This window comes from Rhipicephalus microplus, chromosome 4, assembly GCF_043290135.1.
Source record: "Rhipicephalus microplus isolate Deutch F79 chromosome 4, USDA_Rmic, whole genome shotgun sequence".
Lineage (NCBI taxonomy): Eukaryota > Metazoa > Arthropoda > Arachnida > Ixodida > Ixodidae > Rhipicephalus > Rhipicephalus microplus.
The window spans coordinates 34,483,269-34,498,128 of NC_134703.1; the positions used below are offsets into that span (position 1 = coordinate 34,483,269).

At 49.0% G+C, this 14,860-nt stretch overlaps 1 long non-coding RNA gene across 1 annotated transcript in view; it reads right to left on the reverse strand.

Annotated features, from left to right (window-relative positions):
- LOC142814224 (uncharacterized) overlaps positions 1–14,860 on the reverse strand; it is a 32,378-nt gene that overhangs the window by 2,982 nt on the left and 14,536 nt on the right. The window contains exon 2 of the long non-coding RNA XR_012894868.1: positions 13,963–14,059. This is a non-coding gene — a long non-coding RNA (uncharacterized LOC142814224). The remainder of the gene's footprint in view (positions 1–13,962; positions 14,060–14,860) is intronic.

Sequence of the window (14,860 nt, forward strand, 5' to 3'; positions counted from 1 at the left end):
CTTGGACACCGCACCTGCAGCATGAGCTGGGCGATTTCCCTGTGGATTTTCACTTCCGTACCGCTTATTTTATGTGTGTAATTGTGAATAAGAAGATGTTCGGCAAAGTGATTTTTGAACACCGCAGATATCTCGGCTAGAGGTTTGTCCTTCCTTCCTAGGCTCACCCCGTTTGAACAGTCGGATCTACCCTCCTCCGAGTCTCTCTCTTACGCTCTTCCAACAAATCCTATAGAGAAGTCTCCAGACTAGCACTCTTCTTTCTTCCCCTCAGCTGCTGTCCCACTAGTGTGGCATTTCCCGGAATGTTCCCTCTGCGGTGAACCTCACGTCACCCTTTCCCATATCCTATTGGGCTGGCCTGCTGATCCTCCCCCAGAGGGAAAGCCTGTCATCTAAAGCTGGGAGAACTGGGAGGTCCTGCTATCGTCTGGGGACCCGGCGTTGTAGCCTGCTCCGGTGACTAGGGCAGCCGATGTCATTGCGGCGAGAGGCATGACGGTGTAGGCGGGGTGTGGGACCGCGTGGTGGTCCAGGGACCCCGGAAGGCCCTAAGACGCTTGCTAATTAAAGCTTTTCTGTCTGTCTTTTCCCAACCCTTTCAGTTGTCTTCCGCATTTGGCACTGAAAAGAACAAAATCAATTGTCCATTTCCTACGCGAAGGCTGGCCCAGGTAGCCTGCTGTCGGACTTCCATCGTATCTTTATCACAACTCAGCGCCCCAAAAAATGGCAAGAGAAAATCGATCGCTATGCAAAAATGCGTCTACTCACAATATAGTGAGACGCGTACCCAAAGTTTCTCTTTTTTTATGAGGGGGGGGGGGGTGGGCTGGGTAACTCTACTTTATGTACATAAGTTCGTGCTGCGTGTGTTTATTCGTATGCGTGCTTATGTGTATTTTACGTACGCAAGCAATAAATTCAGTGTGTGTGTGTGTGGGGGGGGGGGGTTTAACCACCCTTAGGCTGCGGCCCTGACAACGGTCACTTGTGGGTTGAGTTGCGCCGATCATTTTTAAGTGCGAGAGAGAGAGAAAACATTTATTGAAAGAAGCTTGTGAGTGAAGGTGGGAGGGTCCCTTATTCCAGGAACCCTCTGGCTTGGACAGCCCGCCGCGCTCGAGCGACGAGTTGACGCTGCTCGACCAGGTCCGGCTGGGAGATCATAGCCTCCCACGCTTCACTGAGGAGGTCTTGGTCCGCATCTGGTGCTGCTGCTCGTAGTCTTGGGACGCTTACTTTGCACTGCAGTAGGAGGTGCGCCAGAGTGTCTGCCACATTGCAGTGAGGGCAGATGTAGCTGTGCAACGTTGGCCTCATATGGCGCAATAGTACGCCGTGGGTGAACGTGTTGCTTTGAAGACGCCTATAGTCAGTCCCTTCGTCTCTTGTGAGTTTTGGATGTGGCGGAGGGTATAACCTGCGTTCGAGCCGATAATGTTGCAGTAATTCAGGGTGCGTTAGTGGTATGGCTTCTCTTGTCTCTGATTCTGTTGTTGAGTGGGAGGTGCCTCGGATCTTGTATGGGAATGCCCGGTTGACGCATTCGCGGGCTGCGGTGTGTGCCGCTTCATTTCCCTCGAGACCTTCATGACCCGGAATCCACACGATGCATGTGTAGGGAGGAGGATTGTCCATGCGCTTTAGTAGCCTAATCGCCACCGTGGAGACCCTGCCTTTCAGGTAGTTCCGTGCCGCTGTTTGTGAGTCGGTAAAGACCACGATGGGATCCTCACTCGTCTGGGTGGCGAGTGCTATAGCAGCCTCTTCAGCTGTTTCCGCACGTTTGGCGAGGATAGTCGCCGATGCCAGTACCGCGCCCTTGTAATCTACGACGGTAATCGCGAAGGCATTACGTCTCGGATATTTGGCTGCGTCCACGTATCGCGCCTGCGGGTCATTGCCATGTTTTTTCCGGATCATGTTAACCCTGGCGAGCCGCCTTTCTCGGTGATGTTGAGGATGCATGTTCCGAGGGATCTGCTGAATTTCAAGGCTTTCTCGCAGCTGTGACGGTATTTTGCCTTTGCGTTCTTCGTTGGGTTCTAGAGTGGTCTGGTATCCTGTGCGTCGAAGCACGGCTTGCCCTGTGAGTGACAGCTTGAGTCTCTCGACCTGGTTGATGAGGTGTGCTTCGGTGAGTTCTTCCCACGTATTATGAACTCCCATGCGAAGCAGTCGGTCAGTGGAGGCGGCTGGCGGCAGTCCTAGGGCAAGCTTTGTAGCCTTTCGTATCAGCAGATTAAGTTTTTGTTTCTCCGCTGTCTTCAGGTTGAGGTAGGGAGTTCCGTACGTTATGCGGCTGTAAAGGAGAGCTTGTACCATTTTTAGGGTGTCGTGCTCTTTGAAGCCACTGCGGCGATTAGCCACCCTTCGGATTAGGTGGGTGAGCTGTGTCACAGTGTTCTGCAGCCGGGGTAGGGCAGCGGAGCCAGACCCATCTTTATGTATGTGTAGTCCAAGGACTCGAAGCGTGTCAACCTGTGGTATTTGGACTCCCTGTAGAAAGACTTGTGGGTCAGGAGTGTCGTAGCTTGGTGGTCTACCCCGGGTGCGTGCCGCAAGTACTAACAGTTCCGACTTTTCCGGAGCACATTGGAGGCCGCAGGTCTTGAGATATCCTTCAGTGATGTTAATCGCCTCTTAAAGTCGGTCCTCCTGTTCACCCGTGCTTGAACCTCTTGTCCACATAGTGATATCATCGGCGTATAACGCGTGATGTATCCCAGGGACAGCGTCCAAGAGACGTGGGAGCTTAAGGAGGGCCAAGTTGAAAAGCACTGGTGATATCACTGAGCCCTGCGGCGTGCCTTTGTTAGGGAGTTGAAAAAGCTCGCTCCTGATATTGGCAATCCCTACAGTGGCAGTGCGGTTGGTGAGGAAAGCCAGCATATAGGCGTATGTCTTGGCACCGCAGCCGACATCTTCCAGGCTACGCAGAATGGCTTCGTGGCTCACATTGTCAAATGCGCCCTTTACGTCCAAAGCTAGAACAGATGACTTACTGTGCTTGCTCAAGCGGAGAAGAATATCTTCCTTTATCTGCAATCAATTGTGCGAATGCACTTTATAAGCGACCCTGAATCCGCGGTGCGCCTCCTCCTCTCCCCTAGCAACGGCGCGAGGAGCGGAGAGAAGCGTCTGTAGCAACGGCGCAGCGACGTCACACACCACGTGATTGCGCGCCCTCCGCTCCCCCGCGCAGCCACGACTTGCTCGAGATCGGCAAGTCGTCATAGGTATGGATCCCTCGCAGGCATCAACCTCGACTGCGATACCTCCAACAACGAGTACAACGCAATCGAAGGCGAGCATTGCACGCGTCGTTGAAGATGCCGCGTCGGTTGAAGACAAGGCAGCGTGGCGAAGGGCCCGTGATGCCGAGCGCAAGCGGGCCGCGGACATAAACATCATTATAGTGTGAATTTACTCTCACATATACGCGTAAACTCACCAAGATTGGTTACCCGAGAGGGTCTAATGGTTCCTGGGAAACGCAATGTGATCACACGGGGGAGTTTACGTTAACGAATGCCAATGAATTTTAACTTTACTCCCCCTCATAGCACCACCCCGTGCATTCGCACTTAACCATGTTCACCCTCGGGGAAATGCTTGCGAGTTTTTTTTTTTTTTTGCATGTGTTGAATCCCGTTTTTTTTAAGGACAATAGTATTTTTTGGGGACCTTTGATGGAAAAATTTTGGTCTGTCTGTATGTACATTTGTCTGTTTGTCCGTCCTAACGATACCCCAAACGGCACCAAACGACCAACCCCATTCGCAGCGCCCACCAATATTGCTCAAGGTTCTTACGCGTTCATAGTTGTGCGACTGTCAATTAAAACGCAATTATTGCGCATATCTGAGGCGCCACAACAACGCTTCGTTGTTTTCTATGTCTGCCTTTATACTAGAAGAGGCACACAAGTAACTCTAAGAAATGTAGCGCTTAATCGCGCGGCGCTGACAGTGCAAGCGATGCTCAAAAAGGTGTTTCCAACGCTTTGCTACGACGTCACGGTAGTGGCACCTGCCCGTCGCTTTGCGCTCTACACCTTATCACCTCCGAGACTGGCGCGCATCTTTCTCCGCGGGCTGCGCGCCTTCGTTTTCGAAGATAACTGCCAGACGGGAGTGTGTCTAACGTGCCTAGATGCGCTCGTTCGCCTCCGCCACACGCTCGAGGCACTCTAACGCAGCACCTGCAGAATACCATTCACCGATTTTCTTGCGCAGAACATCAAATAAACGTTTTGTTCACTCTCTCCAGACGCAAGACTATCGTCTTTCGACGACATTTACAGTGTAACATGTAGATTCTGGCCAATTTTTTTCGGGCTAGCGATGGCAGCGCCACATGTGGCCAACAGCTTTTTTGTTATCATAGCGGCCCCCACGCACGCCCCCTTCGCTCTTGCTACTACAAAGCCTTCTAGAACACTGTAGTAGAACTTAGTACGACTATAAATACACTTGGCTATTTTCCGTTATTGGTTAGTTTACCTCCCACGCGACGGATGTGACACGTAGTTTAAATTGGTAGAGGTACATGCCACGTACGTGACTATATAATTACGTATTTCAGATGCGTGACGAGCCGTGACGTGACTTACGACTATGATATGCCACGTGACAAGCGGTTACGTGGATCTGGTGGAATGTGCCACGTGACTAGCTGTAGCTGTTAGTGATTTTAGTCACTTGACTGTATAGTTACGTGATTTGTTTCAGCCCCGACTAGCTGTTACGTGTTTATGGTGGGAATGTGACTAGGTAATGCACAATATTGCATGATTTTATTTACGCTACTATATGTTACGCAATTTTAGTCCCGTCACTAGACGTTGCGCGACGTTACGTGATTTTCAGTGTCTCATATACGGGATGTTAGAAATGAAAGAAGTGGTACACTGTTTTTCTCGCATCGGTGGAGGAGGATAAGCGCGCATCAATAAGCGGCCACTGAAAACTTTGCCACAAAACAAAGTATCCAGACTGACGGTTGATAACGGCGTAAGAAAGTGTCGTCATTGAGGGCGTTGTCCAAGTGACTGGTGGATGCGCTATACGGTGCGTCGGTTTGGCCTGCTAAATTTGCCACATTTCAGTGCCCCGCGGTGATTACCAGTGGCCGTTTTTCAGAAATATCAAAGTGGATATGGACTATTCGCAGCAAGGACTTGAGTTCGACCATTGGATATATATATATATATATATATATATATATATATATATATATATATATATATATATATATACTTTTAGGGTATACAAACGTTCAAAAGAAGTGACATTATCCTTCTTACAAAAGAAACATTCTTCCGAGTCAGCTATGTAACCTGAACCTGAGACCGTGCGTTCGAGGGAAGAAGAAAAAAATGAAGTGGTCAACGGTGATGGGACAAAAGGGCCGTAAAAAATTGATGACCGGGCGTAAAAAGAGTCCGCCGCATTGCGGTATAGCGCGAAATTCGGTCTCCGGCGGTCAGCTTAGACCGGGTCGAGCGTTGAAAGTAATGATAGAAGCTGAGAAATCGGCTAGCTCGCATTTGATGGCGCCCCCTTGCGCAGTGAAAATATGCGCCACACGTCCGGAGGGCCAACATGAGGAACCGGCGCCAAAGGTCCACGTTTCAGGAGTACGCCTCTGAAATATGTACGAAAGATCGATTCAAGAATGCTGAGCGACAACGGTAAACGGTGCGTGCGCCTGCGGTTGACGTGACGGCAATAGGTACGCCGGCGGCTGATAAAAATTGACAAGCGGACGAATGAATAGGTAAATTAAAAAAAATGCACGCTATATCGGGGCAGAATTTTAGTAGGTACGTTGCTTATAAATGTACTATGTGTGTAATCAGCCAAGCCTTTTTAAATTACTGCTTTATTGTTACATTCCAGGATCTGACCTTTGTTTCAATTTTTAAAACCAGTACGTCGACGAAACTGTGCTCAATTTTCGGAAGAAGACGTAATTTCATTCTTATTCCATTCCTCCAAGCTTTGTCGCCATTCCATTTCCATTCCATACCGGGGTCACGAAAATGTTTCATGATTCCGGGTTCATTCCAAATGCAATACTTTTCTCAACTGTGCCGCAAGGAAACGCACGTCCGTGCGCGTAACATTGGTCGTTTCTGATAATCCTAGAATGTCTACAGAAAATACATTTCATTTTTTGTCTTTTGTCCACTTTGTATAGGATATGTATGTGTGGTTATACCTGTGGGAGTGTTAGCCAACGCCATTCGTAGGCCAGGCGCCGAATGCGTAACTAGCGGAACAATCTTTTTTTTTTTTTGTTGGACGGCATCATGCACGTGGCACGTGTTCTTCGGACAAAGTAGTGGGGTGGAGGCTGACCAATAACCTCTCGATCTAAGGCTTCAAGCCTGCCTGGACCAAGCCCTCGCTATTGAAGTACGAAGGAAGGAAAGCTGATCGAGGGGTCCGATTTTTTTAGTTAAACACAACTGATCAAAAACAGGTCGCGGGATCAAATCCCGGCTGTGGCGGCTGCATTTCCGATGGAGGTGGAAATGTTGTAGGCCCGTGTGCTCAGATTTGGGCGCACGTTAAAGAACCCCAGGTGGCCGGAATTTCCGGAGCCCTCCACTACGGTGTCTCTCATAATCATATATGGTGGTTTTGGGACGGTAAACACCACATATCAATCGATCAACAACAGATAAAAAAGCCTAGGGAAATACAGGTGACGTGATTTGTTGTTTCTTTCGCTAGCTGAACAACTAAAGTGGACGAGAAAAAAAAATCCACACATATCCACAAAGTGATTGATGATGAGGGAGCTTGCGCCATAGGTTTAATCCGGCAAACCGTGGATCCTCTGCACATATGTTCAATCAACATCATATAAAAACCTGACACAAGAGACGAGGGCTCGTGGCGACGCTTACTGCCTCAAGGCAGCGCGTTGTCTAGACAAGGGCCCTTGATGCTGTTGGGATGCTTGCATAAAATGCACCGGTCGCGAGCGTAACGCGACATCATGTGTCTCTTCGGCGGTGCGGACTCTGACGTCAGCGTCCGTTTGTCGACGAGCTTCCGTCTCGCGAGCTCTCACCGCAGTCTTGGCGGCGAGCCCGAGCTGCTGCTGCGTTCCGAGCCCTCCGCGCCGCTGCCTTGGCTTCCTCTCTGTTCATGACAAGTAGCGTACAAGCGAGCACCGCCCGAGGGGCGGGGAAAGAGAATGGGGAAAAGAGAAGTACACAAAAATGACCGCCCAAGTACTCGTGGTTAACCAGCGAAGCTGAAACATGCGGCCCCGGTGTTAATATTGCATTGGGATGGTTTAAAGCATTGGGATGGTTTAAACGACGAAATCGGCCGTTATTCGAAGATGTTGAGGATGACCCCGGGCTTGCTGAAAGCCTTGGATGTTTAAGAAGAAGACCAATTTTTGTTATTTTTGTAGTTTTGGTAAAAGACATCCCTCAATATGACAATCAGGGGTGGGGGGGGGGGAGGCCCTAGGGCATTTTCCTTTACGGGCCTGGCAGACATGCTTTGATGTTGCATATCCTGCCGAAACCACTCTTGTACGTAGGTTTTGCGAGGAGAAGGCGTTAGATATCTCGATAGCTACGCGGCGGACCTTTCAGGGTGCTTCCTTTTTTCCATTCCCCCAGCGTATACAGGGTGGCCAACTGGGCATGTGCATGGTTAACCTCCCTGCCGTCTCTCTTCTTCTTCCTACCTTTCTTCCTTCCGTGTTGGTCGGAAGAACGTTCACAACTTCCCCCTTGGTTGCTTATGGTCCATTGCCGTGGGTTAATCGCCGAATGCACACGAACGGTAGACGCGGGTTCACAAGTGGCGTCTCGACGACGTTGAGCCCGGGCAAATGTGAAATCATCGGTGGGTAAATGTAGCCCTTACCGGTGCTTAAATTTGGCAGACTGCCTTTGATTAGGCATTTCTTGCATGTTCCTCAGACACGAAACTGACCGACGCAGGTCGTAGCTGGGAACGTTAGTCGGCAAAAATTCAGGAGCTCACTCGGGCTCACTCATGAATATATTTTGCCCGTAGGGCTTAGACGGACTCGGACTCACCAAAATTTTCATGAGCCAGACTCACGCTCACGAAAGCGTTGCTCAACCGGACTCACTCGGACTCATGCTCCCGAAAATATTTCTGACCCAGACTCAGACTCACGGCTTCGTCTAAGTTGACTCATGAGACCGTTAGCCTAGAATTGAATTTTAGGCACTGCGCCGTGCTCCCGACCGGGTTGCAGAAATTAGGTGCCTTTTCTCATTTTCTAACCACTACCACCTCCATGCAGAATTGACTTTTTTGAGCATGTTAATTGTCAGCGCTCTTTAACACCAACATCTCACGTAATCAGTTCTATTCTCGGCGCCTTTTGATATTGTATCGAATACGAGTTATGAATAATTGTAAACCAGTATAAGAGACCTTTATTGAGAGAGATGGTAACATAAAATATATTTATCAAGAAGAACTCTGGAAAAGTTGGCGGGGTAAGGCATCGCCTTACGTTATTCGCGCTTCTGATAAATAAAAATATTGCAAGGGTGAACGATACTGCTTTGGAGTACGTGTGAGCAGACGTGAATATAAACACATACCCTGGCAAGGCTTATAGTAATGATGAATATGAGTAGGTAGAACCATATGAGACGAAAAAAAAAAAACAGATGTTACTCACTGAGGCTCACTCACGAAATATATGTTGCACGTAGTTTGGACTAACTCGGATTCAGACTCTCCAAACTTTTCATGAGCCGGGCTCACTCGGACTCAAAGTGACGAAAGCTTTCTTCAAACGGACTCACTCGTATACTCAAACTCACCGAAAGATTACTCACGCGAACTCACTTAGACTCATGGCTGACTTGAGTCTGAGCGAGTCCGGGTGAGTCGAATCACGAATGAGTTCGCCGACCTATAGTTGGGAACAACAGCGTCATAGTATTGTTCCATTGTTGAGACTGGATCCCGTCGATCGTAGCCAGGTTGCTGCCGAACCACAGCGGTCGCAGCTGCAGCGGAAGTGCCGCTCGAGAAACTCCCGCCGGAAGAGGGCACCGGTGAACGCGTTCGCGCCATTGCCCCATGGACGCTGCAATCTTTGTGCCCGCACCGCCGCTTCCTCACCGCCTCCTACAAGCATCTACGCATCTCCCCCCCCCCCCACCATGGTGCGCATGCCTAGGTATGGTGAAGAGAACGATGTCACAGACGGCGCAGTCAATGGTGAAGTTTCTGTTAAGATCGCACAGACGGACTTTCGTTTCGTCTAGCCATTTACAGCTTCGCTGCAGTGTAAAAGGAAAAGTAATGATCAGAGAGCTGCAGACGTGACATGGGGAGCGGCAATGGTGTTTTATAGTATAGCAGCCAGGGGTTAAGGAGAGTTATTTTTAAAGTTTTTTTCGGAGGGAGGGGGGACTTCCCGAAGGAAGAGGGTGGGGCAGGTCCACCCACGCTGAAATTCGCTCAGTTATACTAAGGAGAGTAGCCAGATGCTACCGAGCTAACAAGAAAATAATCATCTCAAAGTAAGCCCAAGAAAGTGGTGCCATGGCACTTACGCAAAGCCCGACAGAAGCGCAAATTTGATCAGTTTTTTTTATTCTTGAAAATATTTGTAATTGGAGTAAAATATGACATTTAAATACATAGGTAACTTGTAAGTTGACAAACTTAATTTAAATATTTTGCACGAGATGCGAGCATGCGCAGTGGGGGTGCAGACGACACTGCTGATGCCGGATTCGCGAATAGGTGCGACTGTAAAATGCTCCGTATTTAAAAAAAGATAGCTCGGATCAATAAGCAGAATGACCAGCTTTGCCGAGAAGGTAAGCTTTTGTAAAGTACTCGTATTTCACAATTGTTTCGATGTACCGTCCAATCTTCACAAAACTGACTGTGAGCACAATGCTGACTAAGGAAGAAAGGCTATGGCCTTTGAATTTATAGCGTTTCTCAACTTTGAAAGTTTCGCCGCATTTTATTACAAGTGGTTAATGATTATTGGTGCATTTTTGACCGAGAAGGGAAGCCTGTAGGAGATAAGTTTACTGCGTCCCTCCCGCCAGGTGGTGCCAAAAAGCGAGTCGCCATGGAGTTACTGTATATGCTACCTTTAGGTAGCATTTACATATATGCTACCTAAAGGTAGCATATACAGTAACTTTAGGTCGCCATAGCCGTGGTTGTTCAGCGATAAAGCATGTGATAGTCCGATGTTCGGCGGGGCTGCACCTCACTACGTCGTTGTAAGATATCAAAACAACTTATGGTGCCAAGAACATTGGTTGTGGCCCGACGATGACGTCGACGCGTGAGACCATAAGTATGGCGACTGCCACGCAAGCGCCCCTTGCGGATGACGTCTCGCGAATACCTCTCGAATTTCGCGATTTTTAAAAGTTGCTGCCAAAATTGATAAACTTGCTGTGGGTACATGTATGACTAATAACGGACTTTTGAAAGAGGAAAAGGAAGAAATGAGGGCAGTTACGTTACTGCCTCTCTTTCAATAGAGGGCACCTCCACAGTTCTGCACAGGGGATGGGGGTAAGGAGGGATAAAAAAAAAAAGGATAGGGGGAAATTAAATGTATAGAGATAGAGAGAAGAGCAGAAAGAGAGATAGAGGCGCAGGGACAGCCACATACGGAAGTAAGGAGATAGGAAAGATGGACACGGTCACAGAAGTCCGAGGACGGGGCACCACTCAGCGAGAGCTCTTGTCGGTGTCAGGAGATGGCGTAGGACGAGCCAGTCGGCCAGAGCTGCGCTGTCGTCGGATGATTGCGGAGGCACAACCGGTCGGCACGAAATCCAGCGAGCGAGTCCACATTTCTGACTAAAAAGGAAAGACTATATATATTCTTTGGATTCATTACATTTCTCTACTTGAAAGTTTCGCTGCATTTTATTGCAAGGTATAGGTATCGAACAGCAGTTTCACAATGGCATGTTCAGCTCTGCTGTCAGTTGCAGGTGGTGCATGTTAAAAACGATGAGTGCAATGTCGTCCAACCACTCAGACAGCGATTCTGGTTGCATACCGGTCGCGAAGTTCGCAAGTCTATTGAACAGTGTTAATTTCGTCATGTCCACTGCGGTGCAACTGGTTCGCGAACACTGTGCGACAAAAATGCTAACGTCAAGCTAAAATATTTTATTCAGGCTTCCTCGTGCTATATATAGTACGTGCAGAGCGTTAACGCTACATGCCAAGAAAACACCTCAGAATGGTGACTGCTTCTATGGGTTTATAGCGCAAAGAGGGGAGGAGCAGGGCAGAGCTGTTTGCCCTCCGCAGCAGCGGCAAACATCCGGCTGAGGTTATTGATCGAGTCTTGGCTTGTGGCCAATAAAGTGGCGCCCCTTCTACGAGGCATTCTCAGACAAACCCTGACGGATTAACCTTGGCCAACGGGCTGGCCAGAAGTTCTCAAGCAATCGTGACAGACGTTTATAGACTGAGCAGTCTCGATAACGAAGCACGTAGATTCGTGATTGCTTAATTTACTGATGCCGGAGAAAACAAAAAGATTATTGCGCGTAAGCCATCTCCTCGGAACGCGCTGCCAGCAAAAAAAAAAAAAAAAACCGAGCAAACAAATTAACGTTTCCAAGCTCGGAAGAACATCAGTTGCTAGTTCGCGCATCACCATGCCCCTGTCTTTGGGTTGTTTGGTCTTTGTCAATCAATTTGTTGTCACAAGACAAACTGCCCTTTCAAGGCACGCATACTAGCCATGGTAGCTCACTCTTTCGGTACTCGTTTCAGAGATTTTGCATCCCGCGCCGGAGTATCGGCGTACGTGTTTTGGACGTGAAGGAGCAGATGAAGCAGAAAATGAAGAGCACGTACCGGTTCTTGTTTTTTTTTAGGCGGCGGCGTGTGACGTCACACCAGCTGCGCGCGTGTTCAGGGAGGGACGTCATTACACGGCAAGGTTTTCCCCAGTACTCAGATTAGACGTGAAATGCGACCTAAGTAACCGCGCTGTTGAAAAAAAAAGTTATTGTAAAAAGAAACAATACAGCACACTAAAGAAAAAAACATAGAGTAAAAAGGGTGCTTTTTGTTCTACAACAATAATCATCATCTGGCTTGCTCGCGCTTCCTTTCTTGAAAAGGCAAAGCTGGCCACTTTCCTATCAAGAGAGCTATGTCAGGCTGATAACGCGCATGTCGTTCGTGACCTGAGAGTGCCGGGTGCGCGATGATAGTACATGTGAAGAAACGCAAGATATATGACGATAATCGTAGTGGGACAACAATACGCCATTTTTACTCAATCTTTTAGATGCGGAGCACCTCTGACTAGCCTGTGTAACGCTGTCCCTCCGTATAACGCACCACGCGCCGCAGTTGTTGGCGCGGTGCCAAGTAGGTCACACAGCTGGTGCGCGTTGACGTCACGCTCCTCTCGCAGTGCACGCTGACGTCACTCTCTCCCTCGCCGGCCGCGCACTCGCCGCCTCGTCCATTCGCTTGCAACCCCTCGCTACACCGCCGATTCGTCGGTTCACGCCCTATAAACCTGACGCGCGCCTAACGTACGCTGAAATGTATTTGTACGTGTCACCTACGATACATGAGCGAACCATCGCTTCAAACGAATCTTCTAGTGCTCACCGCAGTACCCGTGTTTGCGCCGTCCAACCCATCACGCCAACCGTACGCAACGTTGGTGCCTCGCATCCCATCAGGGTTCCCTTCGGGGATATGGTCCAGGTTTTTAGCCTCATTGGTTGTTATGTGCCATTTTTGCTTTTCTTCTTTGAGTGAGCAGTTCAGGGCTGTAGGGCTGCTATCACCCCCTGTAAGGTCGTTTGTGCCCCCAGACACGCACGCGTCTCGCGATAGCCGCATTTAGGTTTAACAGCCGCCGATATGAAGGTGGCGCTGTGCTCGCGCAGGGGTCATCGTCATCAGCATTATGGTTAGCGTGGTAGCGCCAGCAGCGCCGCCCGATGGCAACGCTAGGTGGCCGCACAGGAAACATTAGGGAGTCTGTTTGGCGCGGTGGCTGAAATGGAAGGACGTCCCCTTCGGGCGTCCGCAGTCGGCGACACCGCGGGTCGTCTTCCCTTGAATCCCTCGTGGCGAGTCGAACATTGTCGACAGCGAATTCACGGTACCTTGTCTTTTTGTTGTTTGCTTGAGCGTTGTATTTGGAATGTTGTGTAAGGTTGTCCAGCGTGTCACTAGTGAGGTATTTGATTCGACTGGCGATATCGTCGATGTAAAAGCAAGTAAATGATTGTACACGAGCTTGTTGGGTTGCCCGGCCGCGTCTGCTGTGCTAATTCGTTCCGAGAGTGGCGCTAACATTTCAAGACCCGACGTACTCTAAAAAAATCTAGTGCTGATTTGATTGATTGATTTGTGGGGTTTAACGTCACAAAACCACCATTTGATTATGAGAGACGCTGTAGTGGAGGGCTCCGGAAATTTTGACCACCTGGGGTTCTTTAACGTGCACCCAAATCTGAGTACACGGGCCTACAACATTTCCGCCTCCATCGGAAATGCAGCCGCCGCAGCCGGGAATCGAACCCGCGACCTGCGGGTCAGCAGCCGAGTACCTTAGCCACTAGACCACCACGGCGGGGCAAAAAAATCTAGTGCTTGGGAAGTGTTTCTGCCTCACAACAATAACCGTAATCTACTTCCGAGTACTTTCATCGCGTTATCACCACGGTTCCGGCAGTTCGCGGTCGCGAACGGTGCACGCGTTATCAGTGTGGCATAGCATTATTGACAGGAAAGTGGCCAGTGCCGAGTTTTCAAAAGAAGAAACGCGAGGAGGTCAGGTGACGATCATCGTTGTGTAGCAGAACTCCCAGAATATTCCATTTTTTTATAGTGAGAGTAGACGGGAGTCGTCAAACAAGCTTTGCGGCAGTGTTGGGGAATGCCGCTAAAATATGGCACTTACTGGATGTGTATGTCTAGATTTAGCGTCGCAGGAGGACAGAAAACTTGAGCAGGCAGCGTTGTCATCCTCTGTTGTTCCTTTGCGGTGATCCAACCCCCTGTTGAGTGAAACACCAGGAAATCAAACAGCAAATAAGCGAAAAAGGTCCAATGAGTGTATGCAAATAATTTTAGGCGCTGATGCTCAGGAGAAGCTATCCCGATTAAATTATCTTCTCAACGAAGTGCCTTCATTCTAAAGTATTCTGCACTACCTCGTAAATTGGCTCACCTTGGACAACGTGACAATTCCATTGGACGCCATTGTCATATGACGTAGCCACACGACAATTTTTGATGACGTCATGTCACATTTTGCCCATGTCTCGTGATGTATCGACAAGCCACGCAAAGACTGTAGGACTCATGAAAAACACAAGGATTTTACCCTAAAGGATGTGCAGCAAAAATGGTACCACGCTAGCTTTTTTCTATACAGAGTAGATCATTGACCGAGAAAGACTCCTGTTCACGTTAGCTGTGAGTTTTTAAGAAGTGTCTGACGCCGTTATGATTAAGAGAACAGTGCGAATGGGGTGGCGCGAACAGTGCGTTGTGCGGAACATTGCACTGATGCACAGCATTCGTCGCAGACAGGCTAATGGCATTGCGTTTTACCTGAACGCCGAGAGTGCAGTGTGATGAACAATGCTTATGTGACAATGGCGACGAAAGCGGGGACGCATATTACTTACCTTGACGCACATATACGGTGGGTTGTTTGGTTAATACTTAGGTTGGAGAAACCATGGTGCCAGAGGCGTGGGTGTGCTGCTTACTTCGTGTGGTCGCATGCAACGAAATAGTTTCGCTTCTTTTTCACGCTCCACGACAGATATACTCACGCATACACTCAATAT